The sequence below is a fragment of the Myotis myotis genome, unplaced genomic scaffold, assembly GCF_014108235.1.
Source record: "Myotis myotis isolate mMyoMyo1 unplaced genomic scaffold, mMyoMyo1.p scaffold_m19_p_41, whole genome shotgun sequence".
Classification (NCBI taxonomy): domain Eukaryota; kingdom Metazoa; phylum Chordata; class Mammalia; order Chiroptera; family Vespertilionidae; genus Myotis; species Myotis myotis.
Window position 1 is genome coordinate 1,067,003 of NW_023416348.1, and position 18,374 is coordinate 1,085,376.

The window sequence follows — 18,374 nt, forward strand, 5'->3', positions numbered from 1 at the left end:
AGGCCTTCCATCTCTGCCTCCAGTGTCTGAACGGCCCTTAGGAGGGGAGAAGGAGGTGCCCCCAGGTAGGAGGTGGCGGTGCTGAGCTTGTCCAGATGTGAGTTCGTGGGCTGCACTGAGCCGCTGGCCAAGCACAGCTTCCCAGGCCCCTGCAGGTGCCTGGGCCCCGTGGGTGTGGTGGGTGAGACGGCGTGGCCGTGAGAGTGCGGGGCCACTGTGGGGTGTTCGCGAGCGCCTGGGCTGCTGGGGCCAATCTGGGACCAGCGTTCCCGCCATGACTCCACTTCCACCCTCCCCTCCCCGGCCTGGGCCTCAGAGAGCTGGGCAGGACCGGTCTGGCCATGGTCAGGATGGTATGTGGGCCCAGAACTGGGCTCTGACCCACAGATGGAGTCTCAGCGGGCCTCCCTCCCGCTCCCGACTGCTGAGGTCACATGACTGGAGCTTTTCCGCTGCCCTCACCCCCTCCAGGCCAGCCCCAGGGCCAGTCCCCGCTCTATACAGCCCATTCCGAGAAGGGTCGCCCCTCGGACACTGTCCTGTGCTGTGGCCTCTGTCCACCAGACCCCGTGAGGGCCTCTCCAGCTGCAGCCTTGCTCTCGGGCCCACCACTGGTCACCCTCTGCCGCTGGACCAAGGACACTCCCATGCCTGTCGCCGGCTCTGACCCCCTGCTAGGCAGGCCCTGGCACCATCCTCTCTGGGCCCGGCCTCTGGACCCCGGCTGCTCAGGTGGAGTCCCCCCTTCATGGAGCCGTGGCGCCCAAGTGTGCACAGGTCACAGGTGCACTGGGATGGCTGTGGCTGGCGTGCCTGTCCCCCGTCTGGGGACACTGCTTCCTGTTCCCAGGAGGGGGTCCAAGCAAAGGGCCCCGAGCAGCCCATCCGCCCAGGTGGAGCCTGGGCCCTAAGGAGCCGCCAGGCATAGCCTCCGCCTGGGCGAAGGTGCCTCCCTGGAGCACCAGCTGGGCAGGCCAAGCCCCCTCCGTGGTCCTGCTGGTCACACCTGGCCCCACGTTTAGAGAGGTCCCGCCTGGGGCCCCTCCTGAGGTCTGTGACTGTCCCAGGGAAGGGACGCGGGTAATGGGGGCGCCACACTGTCCCTGTGGGGGACCCTGTGAGCCGAGGAGCGCACAGGGCTGGGGGTGGCGCTGGCAGGTGAGCCAAAGGCAGGTTGGGGACCGCCAGCACCTGGGCTCAGGTGTCCCTGGGGTCCGCCAGGGGCGTGGTATTGCTGGGGGCTTGGTCTCAACGGCGGGGTGAAGCGGCTGTCCACGCCTGGTGGGCATGAGGGTGAGGGCGGCTGTGCCCACCACACTTCCTTCTGCTGGGCGGCTTCTGTCTGGTCAGGGGGTCCTCCACGCCTGCGAACCCCTGCTCCTCTGACCTGGCCTCCTGGACGGGGCGACAGTGACGATGTGAACAATAAGGGGCTCTTGGCTCCCAGCCTTCGCAGCATCTCCGCCTTTTTCAGGCCCCACCCTGGGGGGGCCTGGGCAGAAGTCCTTATAGCCAGCTTCCTCCTCCTCCCAGGGCCTCCTCCTCCTCCCAGGGCTTCAACAATAAAGATTTATTAAAAAACAACAACAACAACAACAAACAAAACACAAAAGAAACATCCATGATGAGAGAGAATCATTGACTGGTTGCCTCCTGCACGCCCCACACTGGGGATCGAGCCACAACCTGGGCATGTGCCCTGACCGGGAATCGAACCGTGACCTTCTGGTTCACCGGTGGATGCTCAACCCCTGAGCAATGACAGACAGGCTTTTTGTGACTTTATATAATATCCTTCCCATCATATCAGCCAGCAATTCCCTGCCAGGTACACACCTCAGGAGGTGGAGACGCCACACAAACCTGTACACGGGTGTCTCCCTGGCATCATGCCTGAAGCCCAGGGCGGAAGCAAGCCGCTGCCGAATGAATGCACTGGGAGGCCGCTCAGCCACAAACACCCAAGTTCTGACACACGCTGCCCCAGTGAACACGTGATGCTGCGAGGAAGAAGCCAGGCGCGCAAACACCACGTTTTCTGTTTCCATTCATAGGAAACGTCCGGAACAGCCCATCCAGAGAGACAGAACGTAGATTCGTGGTCGCCAGGGGCTGGGGGAGGGGGAATGGGTACGGGGTTTCTTTTTCGGGTGATGAAAATGATGGAATTAGAAGGTGGTGATGGTTGTCCAACCTTATACTAAAACCACCAAACTGTACACTTTGAAAGGGTACATTTTATGATAGGTGAATTATATATCAATAAATCTGTTACATATGATAAATATGCTTTCTTTAAAAAATATTTTTCTAATTGCCCTGGTGTGGCTCAGTAGGTTGGGCGTAGCCAGCTAGATTCCCGCGCCGGTTTCGGGCTTGATCCTGGTAGGGCGTGTGCAGGAGGCAGCTGTTCCGTGTTTCGCTTGCTCCCTCTCCCTCTGAAAATAAATAAAAAATACATATAAATCCCATATAATAAAGGGCTAATATGCAAATGGCCACCACGCCCTCACACCTTCATGCAGTAATGGCTCAGACACTCAACACTGGGGAGAAAGGAATGGGGACCAGCCAGGCACAAATGAGCTTGTGAGAGAGGAATGGGGACCAGCCAGGCTGCAGCCCAGGAGAGGGACAAGCCGCCTGCCCAGCAGTCCCGGGTGTTAACGGCTGCGTCCCGGGCGAAGCCACCCGCCCACGGTCCCCTGCGGCTGTGGCCAGCCCGGGCAAAGCCAGCCCAGGTCCTGGGTGCCTGTGGCCGGCCAGAGGGAGGGAAGCCTGGGTCTTGGGTGCCTGGGTCCCGGGTGTGGGGCGAGTCAGAGGTGATTAGGGGAGATCAAGCCAGCAGGGGAGCAGTTAGAGGCAATCAGGCAGGCAGGCGAGTGGTTAGGAGCCAGTGGTCCCGGATTGTGAGAGGCAGTCGGACATCCCCCGAGGGGTCCCGGATTGGAGAGGGTGCAGGCCGGGCTGAGGGGCCCCCTCCCCTCCCATGCACGAATTTCATCCACTGGGCCTCTAGTAAAAAATAATAAAAAAATTTTATTGATTGATTTGAGAGAAACCTCGATTTGTCGTTCCACTTGTTTATGCATTCATGGATTGATTCTTGTATGTGCCCTGAGCAGGATCGAACCCACAACCTTGGCGTATCTGGGCGATGCTCTAACCAACTGAGCAACTAGGGCCATCCATATACTTTCATGCTGACTCCTGACCCCCCAGAAGACAATGTTCCAGGTGCCCCCCCTTCCACCTGCTCAGCCTCCTCAGTCCGCCCCAGACAGTGAACCCGCACCCGACAGACGCAGGAGAGCAGGAGGCGGGGTCCGAGGACCCTGCAAAGGAGCAGACCCTGTTGTGACCTTGACTGCGGTAAAAGTCCTGGCTGCGCGTCATCTCATTAAGCCTCAGGATGACCTGGAGGTCAGGTACCGCAGCCCATTTTACAGGTGAGGACACTGAGGCCTAGAGACACCACGTGACAGCTGGGAGAGGACAGAGCTGGGCCTGGAGCCGAGGCCGCTCTGAATGTAATTCCAACACTCGGCCACCTGGGAGAACGGCCGCATTTGCTTTCTGTCACCAAATACGGGGTTTCTTATGCCCGTGCCCACTTACACCCACTCATTTCACCTGGGGTAAGCTCTGTGGGCAACGCCGGGCCCCACCCAGCCCCCTGCCCGGGGCCAGGAGGCTCCCCTCTCCCCGCCTCCCCTCTCCCCCCCATCTCAGGTGTGTGTAACTTGTACGGTGGCCTTGACCTGCCCCCGGCAGACAATGGGAGGCCTGTTTGCCGCCCGCCCGGCTCCCCATTAGACAATGCTGGGCTTTCCCTCCCCCGCTGGTTCCTGCTGGGCCGGCGGGCGCTCACCCCTCGCAGGCTGTGTCCTGTGTCGGAAGCTTAATCATTAACGGGCACCCTTGGCCTCAGGTGCAGGTTGGAATTTGGGAGCTGTGCCCGGGAGCAATTAACTCTGAGACGTTATTTTGTGTAAAATCACTCTTAGCCGATAGAGCTGGATAAAGCGGGTCCATTAGCCAGGACTGGCCTCTTGGCTCCCCGGAGGTGCCCAGGGGCCTGCCTTTGGGGACGGGGAACAGCTTCTAGGGAACCTGCGCTGAGTGGCGTGTCCTTGTCCCCTCCATGCGGCACCCCCTCATGTTGTTTCGGGGTTTGGGCAGATTCACTGCAGGCTGGGGAATGTTGGTGTCCACTCCAGCTTGTTGGTTCTGGGGTCCCCAGTGAGAAGTCGCTGAGATAAATGGCTCCCCCATGCTCCTGGCCCGGGGGTGGGGTTGGGGTAGGGGCTGTCCCGGCAGCAAGGCCCACCTCTCCCACCCCTGGGAGGAGGGGCTCGCTGAGCCAGCTGCTCTGATGTGCACCCCACTTTCATGCCCTCCCCTGATAGGCTCAGGGCCTCCCACACGCCAGGGCCCCCCGTGTTTCTGCTGCTCTGGCATTTGGGGGGCAGCTGGCTGGAAGGGGTGGCTGGGTGAGTGAGGCCCGAGGGTGGGGGAGGGTGGTGGCTCTGATTGTCTCCCCCCACCCCCCAGGCTTCATCCCCTGGGTTCCCAGGGCACCTGCCCAGGGCACGGTCCTGCCTCTCCACACCCTCCCTGCCCTGTCACCTCTGTACATAGCCCGCCGCCCTGCTGAAGCGCTGACCGCCCGAGGGCCACCGTCACAGGTCCCTCAGACGCATCCCCTCTATCTGCCCCCTCCCCCTGGGCACCTGAGACTGACCCCTCGGAACCGCCCTCCCCTGCCCTGTGCTACTCTATAGTCCTAGCGCTGGGCCCGGGTCTGGGGACTGGTCCTCTCAGTCTTGCTCAAGGGCGACTGCATTGTCCGCCGAAGGCCCCGGGAGCCAGCGAGTCAGAAGCCCCGGGCTGGGCAGGGCCGTCGGGTGGGGGCACTGAGGGTGCAGCCACAGCCACTCTCCGTTTTCCCCAAGTACGCCTGCGACCCGTGCGGCCCTGCCCTGCGGCCCCGGTCCTTGGCTTCCCTCCCCTCTGTCCGTCCAGGCCTCGGGCCTTCCTGCTGCCCGCCCAGCTCCAGAGCCCGGACCCCCCCAGAGGCCCTGGGCCGCTCGTGGGGCCTGCCCGGCACCGGAAGGCTGGCCCGGGCTACAGGATGGGCACGCCCGCCTGGGGCTTGTCCACGGCCGCCCTGGGAGCCTTCCTGGAATCCAGGAAGTGAAGGAGGATGTGCAGGAGCCCCCAGGGGTCTGCCGGCCCCCCCTCCCCCCTCCCCCAGCTGCCAAGAGCAGGGGTCACAGAGAAGACCCCACCCCCTCCAAGCCCTTCCTCCCGTCCCCGCCTTCATGCCCGCTGCCTCCAGGCCTGGCAGGCGGCTCCCTGCTTCGTGCTGCCTGTGACCCTGTCCACTCTCCCCCACTCCCAGGATGAGTCTTTCATTTAGTCTCTTGTTTTTAGGATCAAGTCTTTAAAAAAATAAATTAAAAAATATATATATATTTATTGATTTCAGAGGAAAGGAGGGAGAGAGAGAGAAACATCATTGATGAGAACCATGGATCGGCTTCCTCCTGCACGCCCACACTGGGGATCGAGCCCGCAACCCGGGCACATGCCCTGACCGGGGATCACACTGACCTCCTGGACGCTCAACCACTGAGCCACGCCATCCGGGCATTAGGGTCAAGTCTTAGGGAGCGTGGCCCACGGAGCAGCTCACAGGTGAGTGGAGGGGGGGCAGGCTGTGTGGTCAGGGCTTCACAGGGGCCAGGCTGCCCGCCAGGAGCCTCACTTCACAGAGATGCCTCCCAGACCCGAAAGCTGTCGGTGTCAGCAGCTCTGGGAGAAAGTGGGTGTGGGCTCCCGGAGGGGCGCTCTCGCCCAGGGTGGGGCCTGGCGCCTGCTCCGGACCAGGCGTCCTGGGAAACAGCTCGGTGACAAGACATGCCGCCTGTCCCGGCTGCCAGGGCTCCACGCGGCGGAAGGTGCACCTCCCCACAAACAGGCTGCGTTATCTCGGGGCGCAGGCGGGAGCCGATGCTATGCAGATGTTTGGGGTGCAGTCTCCGCTCCTGTTCCTGCCCCGCCCGGGCTGCTCTGTGCTCTGTGGATGCGCCAAAGGACAACCCTGAGCCCTGGGGCAGGACGGCCCAGCAGGGAGGCCGCAGGCCTGCGCGGGGTCCCCTGGCCTTGCTAACACCCACGGTGTGGACGGTGTGGACGGTGTGGACAGTGTGGATGTGTGAGGACCAGCGCTGGGGGCCCCGGCCTGGCCTCGAGGCTCCCTGCCAGGCTGCGGAACAGGCTGGGCCACAGCCCACACTGGTTGAGTGCCAAGTGGGCCATCAGGGCGGGAGGCGGCCTGTGAGCAGGAGGCCTGGCCGAGGGACGGTCACGCTTCCCTGCACCCCTGACCCCCCCTGCAGCCCCACAGCTGTTTTCCAGAGCCCAGCCCGGAAGCCACTGCGTGTGAGCGCCTGTGATAAGGGTGATGTGTCTGTAGAGCTGACACATCCCGATTTGCAAGCCACTTGATTTCTGAGCCTCAGTCTCCCCATCTGTAAAATGGGATGAGTGTCAGGGCACCGCCTCCGCGTGCCCCTGAGGAGGAGACGGCTCAGGCGGGCGGCCGGCGTGAAGGCAGGGCCCGGACAACACCCAGGCATATGGAGGAAGGCGAGGGGCGAGGGGCTTCCCGCCTGCGTCTGCTCAGGACGAGCTGCGTTGACCTCGGGGAAAAGGGCACCTGAGTCTAGAAACTGTGGGGCTGGGGCCTGAGGTTGAGCATGGGGGGCCGGCCAGAGGGCCGGGGAGCTCGCCGCAGGGTGAGAGGCGGCCTGCTCCCCACTGTCTGTCGGGGCCTCAGGACAGCACCGACCAGCTGGGGGCGGGGAGGGGGTCTGGGCTAACGTTTCCATCAAGATGCCTAAGCTGCCCGGAGGACTCGGCAAGTGCCAACACGAGGGTTCAGAATTTTCCCGCGTCTCTTGAGATTCCCCCTCCACCCCCTATTCCTGTGTGCACCCCAGCAATGCCGAGGTTGGTCCTTGCTGTTTCTTTTCTTTTTTTAAGAAATAATGATTAGCCCGGCCGGCGTGGCTCAGTGGATAGAGCATCAACCCGCAGACTGAAGGGTCCCCGGTTTAGGTCTGGTCAAGGGCATGTACCTTGGTTGCAGGCTCCTCCCTGGCCCAGGTCAGGGCTTGTACAGGAGGGCTTGTGTCTCTCTCACATCGATGTTTCTCTCTGTCTCTCCCTCTCCCTTCCACTCTCTCTAAAAATCAATGGGAAAATATCCTTGGGTGAGGATGAACAGCAACAACAATAACAAAAGGAAACAATGATTAATTTTTTCCCTAATTTTAGAAAGAGGAAGGGAGAGAGGCATCAATGTGCTGTTCCACTTGTGTATGTATTCACTGGTTGACTCCTACCTGTGCCTTGACTGGCGTATCAGGACGATGCTCTCACCAACGGGGCTCCCCGGCCAGGGCTCCTGCCATTTAAAAAAAAAAAAATTTTATTGATTTTAGAGAGGAAAGGAGAGGGAGAAAGAGATAGAAACATCCATGGTAAGAGAGAACCACCGATTGGCTGCCTCCTGCACGCCCTCTACTGGGGATCAAGCCCGCAACCCAGGCATGTGCCCTTGGCCGGAATCAAACCCCGGACCCTTCAATCCGCAGGCCGACGCTCTATCCACTGAGCCAAACCAGCTAGGGCAATGGTTCTCAACCTTCTGGCCCTTTAAATACAGCTCCTCATGTTGTGACCCAATCATAAAATTATTTTCGTTGCTACTTCATCACTGTCATGTTGCTACTGTTATGAATCGTCATGTAAATGTCTGATATGCCGGATGGTCTTAGGCGACCCCTGTGAAAGGGTCGTTCGACCGCCAAAGGGGTCGCGACCCACAGGTTGAGAACCGCTGAGCTAGGGCATCCTGCCACTTCTTTACAGAGAGGAGGAGCTGCCCCAGCTGCTTGACCACCAGGAACTTGAGGGACAAAGAAGGCCCCGTGGCCGGTAAGGGGGGCGCCACCCTGGACTGTATCCCAAGTCCTCTGGCTCAGAGGCTCAGCCGCCTCCACCATCAGGGGGTGAGCGGAGGCCTCACTCCAGGGGTCCCTCCTGCAAACTGCAGGGCGCTCTGGAGCGGCCACGGTCAGGACTGGCAACGCTGACCTTGAGAACGGTCAGTGTCACCTCTGCTGCCTGCTCTGAGGGCAGCGGTCCGAGGCCGGTGGGGAGGCTGCAGCCGGGCTCCTGGGCAGAGGGCAGACACAGGACCGTCCCGGCACGAGGGGAGGGTCTAGCGGAGCCCCTCAGGGTATAAGCCCACTGTGGCTCCCGCCACTCCCGGCGATTCCCTTACACGGGGCGCCAGGGCCTGGTGACCTGCCCACTGGCCTGCACTGCTGGTCCTGATGGGGCCCCTGGCTCAAGCTGACCAATCAGAACCTCCCTCCTGGAAACCTGACTCTGCATTGGCCCACAGGGACGCCTCCTCCATAAAAGAATATTGAAAGTGACATCTTACACTCGGCCGGCCTGGCTCAGGGGTTGAACATTGACCTAGGAACCAGGAGGTCACGGTTCGATTCCCGGTCAGGGCACATGCCAGGTTGTGGGCTTGATCCCCAGCGTGGGGCGTGCAGGAGGCAGCCGATCCATGATTCTCTGTCATCGTTGATGTTTCTTTCTCTCTCCCTCTCCCTTCCTCTCTGAAATCAAGAAACAATACACACACACACACACACACACACACACTAGAGGCCCAGTGCATGAATTCGTGCACAGGTGCGGTCTGGCCTGCCGCCCCGATCCGGCCGGAGGGAGGGGCCCCGGGAGGTTGGCTGGCCTGGGGGAGGGCCGGTTGGGCAGCTGCAGTGCCCGTCATAGTGAACGGCTGTTCTGGTCGTTCCGGTCATTCTGGTCGTTCTGGTTGCCTGGCTTTCATGTATATAGATTTTAAAAATTACATTTTACAACTGCGTTGACATAATACGAATATACTCATAGTATGCACTGAGATGTTGTCTTCTTTTCGATTTTAGAAGAAATAAAAACATCTGGGGGTCCTGGCACCGAGCCTGCTACACCCCTGGAGCGCCGGCTGGAGGAGGCCCCGGGCTCAGCTCCAGGCTCACGGCTCAAGCCCCTGTCACCCTGGAGACGCCTCACTCCTCCCAGTCAGCCCCTTTCTGCCTCCCGTGCCCAGAGCTGGCGTCTTAGTCCCAGTGGTGGGAGAACTAGGGGCCTGCCCACTGTGGCTGTGACCCCGAGCCAGGCTGAGGTCACCACCGCTGCAGCCCCATTTCACAGTGAGGACCCTGAGACCCAGGGCCCCGACCCGGGTCCAGAGATGGCTTCCGAGAAGTCACGTTCAGGCTGCTCCTTGCAAGAAAGGTGAGCAGCTCCCCCGGTTCCGCCCGCCCTGCCTTCCTGTCCCTCCAGGAGCTTCCTGCTCCTCCAGGTCGCTCATTTGCTTGTAGGCCGGTCCCAGCAGTGTCACCCTCTGGGCACGAGGCAGCTCCGCCGCTGCCCCTGGACCCCCCACACCGTGACCCCGCGTGTTCCAGGTGGAGAGGCCCCAGGCCACCCTGTGGGAGGAGGGTCGCTGTGGGCGCCGCGTGTCCGGAAGCCGGCGGAGGACCCTGCTTGCTCCGGGCTAAGGTGCCGTCTGGCTGCCAGGCTCCTGGCTCCGTGCAGAGGCTCGGGCTGCTCCCTGGAACAGGAAGCGCAGCGGGAAGTGCGGATGTAAAAGTAGATGTGCCGGCCGGGCCGGTCCGCAGGCCTGGAGCCTCGGCCGCACGCCTTTGTCTTCCGAAGGCTGGGCTCTGGGCTGGGGCACGCCCAGCACCCGCCGCGTGCCTGCCCGCTCCCTCCCTCCGGCCTCCCTGCCTCAGGCTTCCTGGGCTCCTCCTGGGCTTCCGGCCCTGGACGGACATGGAGAGGCCTCTGGGCTGGGCACTGCACTGGGGGCACGGGGTGGCCGGCCAGGGACCCATAAGGCAGAACAGGCGGAAGCACAGGGGGGCGGCCTGGGAACCAGCGTTTGAGGAAGAAGCCAGGCCCCTGCGCCTTCCCACCCGGAGAGCTGGGGCACGTGGCTGTGCTCCTAACCCCACCAGCACACCAGCTTCCTCCCAGGGCTGCCAGGGGGGGCTGGGTGAACCCCTACCAGCACACCAGCTTCCTCCCAGGGCTGCCAGGGGGGCTGGGTGAGCACACGCTACCCCCAAGGGGGTGCGAGTCTCCCTGCCCGTCTGGCTGGGGAGGTGGTGCCGCCCTCAGCTTGCCCACCCCGGGCCCAGACAGGCTGACCCCTCCCTTGCTGCCTCTGACCTCTAACCTTTGCCAGGCAGGTCACATGGAAGGCCTGGGGCGGGCAGGGGCTGTGCTGTGAGGGCGGCGCCTGGACGCTCCTCCTGGGCCTGGGGCAGGGTGCAGCCTGGCGCTGGGGCAGGACGGGGCCAGCCGGGGTCCTGCCAGAGGCAACGGAAGGCGCTGGGCAGCCCGGAGACCTGCTTCCCTTCCACCCGTGGGAGCCCCAGGCCCTGCCTGACCGGAGCGAGGGGGCCGGCGTATGCACGCTGTGAAGTGCGGGGACAGGCTCCTCTCGGGCCACAGCTCCTGTCCCGCAGGCCGCCCACCTCGCGTCCCTCCTGCCTCCGGTCCCCACGCGGTCGGTCATCTCCCGGCCACACTCAGCTGATGCTGAAAGAGGGTCGGCACCACGCTGGCCCGACGGCCGGGGAACCAGGGAGCAGGAGGAAGTGGTTGTGACCAGATATCTCTCCGAGGAGCCGAGAGCGCCAGAGTGTGACCTCATCCCCAGGGACCGCACCCGGAGGTGCAGGAGGGGCTGGGCAGTGGCCGTGGCGGGAGCGTCCCTCTGCATGGTGCCCTGGGCGCCTCCCTGTCACCTGGTCCTGCAGCTTCTGCTGCTCACGGGGGAAACTGAGGCCCCACGGCCTGTAGCCGGGGGTTCAGCTCGGTTCCCCTCCCGCAGGGCAGCCCGGAAGCCGACCTGTCTGTCCTCCTGGCAGGACGCATCCTCCTGCAGCCTGGACCTCCGCCCTGGGCGAAGGGGCAGAGACGCTCTGGATGCCAAGGGCGCTGGCGCAGCCGCCAATCAGAGGGCGGTGAACGGGCGCCCAGTAATCCTACGGCTCCTCCAGGCCCGGCCACCCTGCCGGTAACACCAGTGCCCGGCACGGGGCGCCAGGCTGCCAGCGTGGGACCTGTGGGCACCGGCTGGCTGAAGCCCCGACGTCCCTCCCCAATGCCCTCTCACGGAGGCCCACCCCTGGCGGGGCTGGGCATTATCACTCTATTGTTTTTATTGTTTTTAATGTTTTTTACTGATTTTAGAGAGAGGGAGGGAGGGAGGGAGAGAAACATTGATGAGAGAAAGAAACATCAATCAGCTGCCTCCTGCACGCCTCCTTCTGGGGATCAAGCCCACAACCTGGGCATGTGCCCTGACCGGGAACTGACCCTGCGACCTTTCGGTGCACTGGACGATGCTCAGCCACTGAGCCACCGGCCAGGGCTCATGCTATTGTTTTTAAAGTGCCCGCTGTTGTTTTCTGATGACCACAGCGATGCGTGCTCGATAAGCCCTTGCAGCCCCGAGGGGGCGGTGTGATTAGCTGGGCTCGTGGACGGGGAGGAGGCGCAGCTCATTGCAAGTCACCAGCAGCAGCAGCAGCAGCAGCAGCAGGATCTAGTCAGCATCCCTGGGGCACCGAGGGCAGGGCTGTCGGCTGGCAGACGGGGTCTGCAACCCAGCCCCTCCGACCTGAAGTTGATTAAAAAATACGGGTATTTTCTGCACAGCCGGGTGGGGGGATGGGCGGTCCCCTGCCGCTGGGGCCTCAGTCACAGGGTCACAGCGCTGCTGCTGCCCCTGCCTCTCCAGCTGCCTCCTGCTGGCGTTGGGGGGGCGGCGGGGTGTTGGGGGGGCTGGTGGCTGGCGGGGCAAATGCTGGCGCTGGGGCAGGTGGGAAGGTGCAGGGGGCCTGGCTGCCTCCCCGGTTAGGGACGGCCCCTGAGATCCTGTGTGTGCGGCCGACCCCCTGCTCCAAGGGAGGCACCTGCAGGCTGATTCTGGGCTCGTGCACAGGGCCCCCACTGGTGGCTGACGGGTCCGGAGGAACCCCGTGCTCTGACCTGTTCTGTGGCCCCGACTTAAGGGCTGAGCCCCTCTCCCTGCCCAGAGGAACAGGTCACCTAAATTCACCCCACGTTGTCTCACCATCAGCTGCTATTGTGACATTGCAACCCCATTTTACAGACCGGGAAACTGAGGCCTGGGGGCAAGGTCACCCGGCTGAAGTCAACATTACTCAGTGGCCGGATTTGATTTGAACCTGGTGTCCTCCAGCTCACCTCACGCCTCCAGGCAGCGGGTCGGGCAGGCGGGCAGTGGCCATGAGGCCGGAGGTGGCCGGAGGGTCGGCAGCCTGACCGCCCTGCAGTAGTGCTTTGGGGTGAGAGGCACAGTGTGGTGCTGTGAGCTGGAGTTCCTGTTCTCTGCACACGCGCTGTGCCCGCGGACAGGTGTCCTACCCTCTCAGAGCCTCAGTTCCTCATCTGGGAAGTGGGTTGAGGACCATCCTGCCTCACGGGCTGTTGTGAGGATGAGCTGAGGTGGCGTGGAGCCCGGGTCAGTGTTGCTGGCCGTGATCACAGGCCGGTGGCAGAGGTTAAGACCTGCACCTTTGAAGGGAAGGCGGGTGGGGGGTGGGTGGGTGGGAGGTGATCAACCAAAGACCTTGTGTGCATATATGCGTAACCCACGGACGCAGACAGTGCGGTGGTGAGGACCTGGGGCGGGGAGGGGCGGGGCTGGAGGGGTCAGTGGGGAAAGGGGGGACCCTCTGTAAGACTCTCAACAACAAAGATTTAAAAAGAAAAAAAGAACATGCACCTGTGAGTGGCTGGCGTCCCGAGGAAGCAGAGCTGGGTGCTGGGCAGCACCTCACTGGGCGGTGACGGGGCAGACCCGTCGGAGGGCATCTCAGGGGCCCGCACGTCCACCAGGGCTCCAGGGAGCAGCTGGCAGGAGTGGGGTCAGCGTGAGGCTGGACTCCCGACCTGGGCCACGTCCTGCACTTCCTTTCTCTGGTCCAAGGCCCTGGCCCGGGCACGGGAGCCGCCCTCCCCCTTCCCCCGTCTGCCAGGGGGCTTCCCTGGGCTGGGCTCTCCTGCCCCTGCTCACACCCCTCCTGCCTGCCATTCCCAGCCCCCCCCCCACCCCCAGCTCCCTGCTCTCACGCGGCTCTCCAGGCCCTGCCCCTCGGACAGGGCGGGCGCTGCTGCCCAGCAGTGACAGGCCTCCCCGAGCCCAGCGGGCACCAGGCAGCAGGCGTGGCTCGGGGAGGCTGACCTTGGGTGGTTTCCCTGGTGCCTTCCTGGGGATGGCCTTCCGCCGGGCCTGACGCACCATCTCAGGCCAGGCCTGGGCCTCCTGGAGCCCGGCGAGCCCAGGGAGGTTGGGAGGGGCAGATGCTGCACCCCAGGGTTTGGTCAGGCAGGCCCCCATGCTCGCCAAACAGGCTCCAGGAATGGGGGGGTGGGGGGGTGGGGGGGGCTGAGGGCATCCTCGCTCGCGTAGACCCCCGGGGTTTGGCCCGGAGGGGAAATGGGCATCAGAAAGGGTCTAGGTGCTGAGGGGGGGGGGGGGCGCTGCGGGCGCCGCCGTCAACCTGGGTGCCTGCCCGGAGGGCCCGTGGGAGAGCCTCGAGTGGGAGCGCTCACAGGGCGCGGCACGGGCTCCTCGGGGGCTGGGAGCCGGGGTCGCGGCCTCCTTCAGTTTTGCTGTGTGTTTTTCTGTTTGGTTAACTAGTTTTGGTCTGTCCAATTCTCTCTCTTTTTAAAATAAATGCATATTTTTATTGATTTCAGAGAGGAAGGGAGAGGGAGAGATAGGAACATCAACGATGAGAATCGTTGATCGGCTGCCTCCTGCACGCCCCCTCCTGGGGCTCAAGCCTGCAACCCGGGCCTGTGCCCTGACTGGCATCGAACCCGGGCCCCCTCAGTCCGCAGGCCGACGCTCTAACGAGGGCCTGTGTTCTCTTCTGAAGAAACATTCCTGGGTGCTGGGCATGAACGCCGTGGCTGGGTTTCCCGCACCTCCAGACACTGAGGAGATGTTTGCTGAGGCCAGGCTGGTGCTCAGTCCTCCTTCCGGTCCAGCCAGCTGCAGTCCGCCCCCCTCTGACCCGGAGCCCGCCCGAGGCCAGCGTGGAGGAGGCGGCAGCACGTGCCTGATGAGTGAATAAATGACCTGGAGGGGCGCGTGCTCTCGGATGGAGGTGCTGAGAGGTGGGGGGTGGCAGGGGCAGGAGGGCGGGGCCGCATTCGGCTGTGAGGGGTAACCCTCCACATCCTTGGGTGCAATTTAAGATTTTATTTATGTGAAATAATAATCACTCTGGTCACAGTCTCATAAAATGGAAGCATAGCAATGAAAATCCAAGCCCCTTTAACCTGCCCCCGCCCCGTGTGTTTGGTGTGTATTTTGCCAGCCTTTTCCTGTGTGTTACTTACATACAGGCACGTGCCTATGTAATCACACGGTCTGCGTTTTGTGCCTGTGTGTGTGTGTGTTTTAAATGTTTTTATTGATTTTTAGAGAGAGATGGAGGGAGAGGGATGGAGAGATGGAAACATTGATGAGAAACTTCAATGGGCTGCCTCCTGCTCACCCCCTGCTGGGCATCGAGCCCCCAACCCGGGCATGTGTCCTGCCTGGAAATCGAACCATGACCTCCAGGTTCACATGTTGATGTTCAACCACTGAGCCACGCCAGCCAGGCCTGTGTGTGTCTTTAAACTCAAATGGTGTCACTCTAAATGTATTGTCCTATAAATTGCTTTTCCCTTAAGCCAGCGGTTCTCAACCTGCGGGTTGTTACCCCTTTGGGGGTCGAACGACCCTTTCACAGGGGTCGCTTAAGACCATGGGAAAACACATATATAATTACATATTGTTTTTGTAATTAATCACTATGCTTTCATTATGTCCAATTTGTAACAATGAAAATACATCCCGCATATCAGATATTTACGATTCATAACAGTAGCAAAATTACAGTGATGAAGTAGCAACGAAATAATGTTATGGTCGGGGGCCACCACAGCATGAGGAGCTGTGTTAAAGGGCCGCGGCGTCGGGAAGGCGGAGAACCGCTGCCCTAAGCAAGCTAAATCTCGGTGACCTTGCCCCGTCAGGGTGTAGACTGCACCCCATGGCCTGCAGGCGCCAGGACAGGCCCACTTTATAGATGAGGAAGTGGAGGCCCAGAGAGGTCGTGCGACTCACCCCGGGTTCCTGCCGCCGTGTGAGGGCCAGGGTCTGGCGGGGACCGAGGGCAGGCCTGACTGGGGAGGGTGGGGTACCACGGACTAGCGGCCAGTGAAGGGGGACCCAGGCCAGAGTCCAGGCGCCGAGGGAGGAAGTCGGGGCCTCTGGGATCTCGGTGATTCGCTGTAATTTGGGCGTCGTACCGAGGGCTCTGGCCAGACGCCGAGGAATCACACAGGAACTAACTGTCCAGCCACACGCTGTCCCTCCTCCAGGCCCCGCTCCCCTGGGTGGCCCGGCTGGGAGATGACCGAGTGGGCCCTGCCTTCCAGGACAGGGTCCGAGCCCCCTTTCATGCCAGGTGGGCCCAGGGCAGGGCCAGGTCCTGCGGCTGCACCCCCCACGGGAGAGTGTCAGTTCTCACGGTGACGCCCGCTCCGGTGGCCTCTGCTGGGCACCGTCCCCAGGACTGGCTCAGGGCGAGGCCGTGCCATCAAGGCCAGGCCACCGGGCAGCCGAGGGTGCGGCCTGCTGTGCACCCAGTGGCCCTCATTGGGCAGCTGCCCGGAGGAAGTGCGGGAAGTGCCTCCAGCTCCTCATTCGTTTCCTCCTGACTCACGGCGCCCGGAAGTCACCAAGTCACCCCAGCTCAGGGCACCTGCCCCTCGCGGGCCTTGCCCCTTTACCCCGATGGGCAGGGCTTGGCGGAGAGGCCGGGGGTGGGGCGGAGGGTGCGGCAAGCGAGTGCTCCTGGTGCCCGTGCCCGCACGGCCTCCTTGGCCTGGTTTCCCAGGGCCACGCCCGCCTGCTACTTTGTGCCGTCTCCTTGGAGGTCACCGGCTAAAGGGCCCCGACGCCAGCAGGCCATTCCCCTCCGACACCCAGGGTCCCGGGAAGCGTGTCCTGCCTGGGCCTGGGCCTCCTCGCAGGCCTCCTGCTGGGCGGGAGGGGGGCCTGGGGGCTCCCTCTGGTCCTCTGGGCTCCGCAGCCCGCACAGGGGACCCCTCCCATGTGGCTCCCGAGGTGCTGGCTGTGGCTGCGGGGTGCAGTGGGCCCCGCTGCCTGAGCCACCATCCAGCCCGGGGAGTCCTGGCCCGCACTGTGCCCGCACGGCTGGTGTTCCACGGGGGACACTCTCCAGAGAGGCGGGTCCCCCGGCCTCTGCCCCGCGCCCGGGACAGCTCAGCCCAGAGCTTGCATTGGCCGTCGCCCCGTCTCTCCTTCCTGGATGGTTGTGAACCGGCCCACGGAAGTTGTGTGTGTGAGTGCCCGGCTCCTACACCAGGAACTTAACCGAGTCACCCAGCCGGGGCCCAGGGGAAGGGTGTGTGAGTCTTGGGGGTGCCGCAGGGAGCGCTCCGAGGACCTGGGAGGCGGGGTGAGACCCCAGGAAGGTGGGGCCCAGGGGCCTCCACAGGCTGCTCTGAGGGGTGCAGGGCACCTTCTCTCAGACAAGGAGACAGAGCCCTCTTGCTGACCTGGGGGGCTGAGAGGGAGCTGCCTGGAGGGCCCAGGGGGAGCAGAGACCCTGCAAAGCCAACCCACGCGAGAAGGGTTCACCGTCCCCGCAGCTGAGGGCGCCGGGACGGCTCCAGCAGGTCCTATCGCAGGGCCTGGCTTGGGCAGCCGGCGACAAAGGCTGCTTTGTTCGCGCGCGAGGACAAACACTTCCCTGGCCACTTACTCCGGACGCCAGTGTAATGTGGGTGTAAGTGACTCTGGCAGGCCACCGGATCCAGGCCACCAGCTCTCCTGAGCTCATTTCCTGAAGTAGAGGCGCCCCACCTGGAGCCTCCAGGTGTTTATCAGCCCCCCCGTCGGTGGAGGAGAAGGGGGTGCTGCTGTCACTGGGCCCCGAGTTCACCCCTAGAGCCCGAGCGTCCTGGGGGCACACCCAGCCCCCCAGGAGCCAGCGGAGTTCGGGGTGAACCCCCCCCCCCCCCCCCCGCTGTGGGCAGTGACATGGAAGCTTCATTGCTTCCCTCTGAGGTGAGAAACCTGTCTGATCAGTTTCCCCTGGAGAGACGCAGAGTTCTGGGGCTGCTGTGGGGGGAGGGCCCCCCCCCAATCCAGGACCAGGCCAGCCCCCGGGCCCCGGGCCCCGCTCACAGCACACCCACTGCCGCCCAGACCTGGAGTTGCAGGTCAGACTCGCCGGCGGACATGCCACAATGCGACCACCATTAAAGGTTAAATAACACTTCACCCACCTGGGGCTGTACCAGTGGAGGTGGAAACGGGATGGGGTGTCAGGGCGGTCCGATAGGATCAGAGTCGGCGGGAAGGAGAGCGGCTCCCAGTCCCCACGGGTCGGGTCACGCCGCTGGTGGAGGGTGGGCACCTGGCCCAGGCAGCTCATCCCAGGCTGGCCCTGACCTACGGCTATCGATGTCCCCTCAGCTATTCCCACCAGGACAGAGGCGGCAGGTGCCATGGGAGGAGGGTAGTGAGGTCAAAGGTCATGGCAGAGGGAGGAGAGGGCAGGGCAGGGGCAGGGAGAAGTGCTGGCAGGCGAGGCCAGAGGCCCGGAGGGACGCAGAGCCCACATCTCAGACCCAGTTCTGGGCTCCAGGGGGCCCAGCGTCCCGTTCCTTCCAGAGTCTCCAGTGGGGCGCAGGGACCCAGGGACAGTGACAAGAAGGCTCCCCGAGGCCGAGTTAAAGCGTGGAGAGCAGTTACACCGTCAGACGCCCCTCAGATGCCCGGCTGCGGTCTCTTTCCTCCACCTCTCGGCCCTCTGCAGAGCACGTGGCCAGGATGGAGGTGTGCGGGTTTCAGGAAAGGCCTGCATGGGCTCCCAGCAGCGGCTGCTCCCTCCTGTGGGCCGGAACCGCTGTGGCTCTGTGGCTGCAGCGCCCCTAGGGCTCCCGGACAGGCTCCTCTGCCCAGCGCCAGCACCCAGCAGTCCCCACGTCGGGCTGTCATCCACAGGCAGCTCCTGCTGCTTGCTGGCTCCACCTACAGGCCGCCCCAGGCCATGACCGGCTTGTTCCCAAGCCCCGAGGAGCTGGGCTGGTGGGCCTGCCCACAGGAAGCTGCTGGTGAGCGGGAAGGCGGCTCACTTCCTGGACGC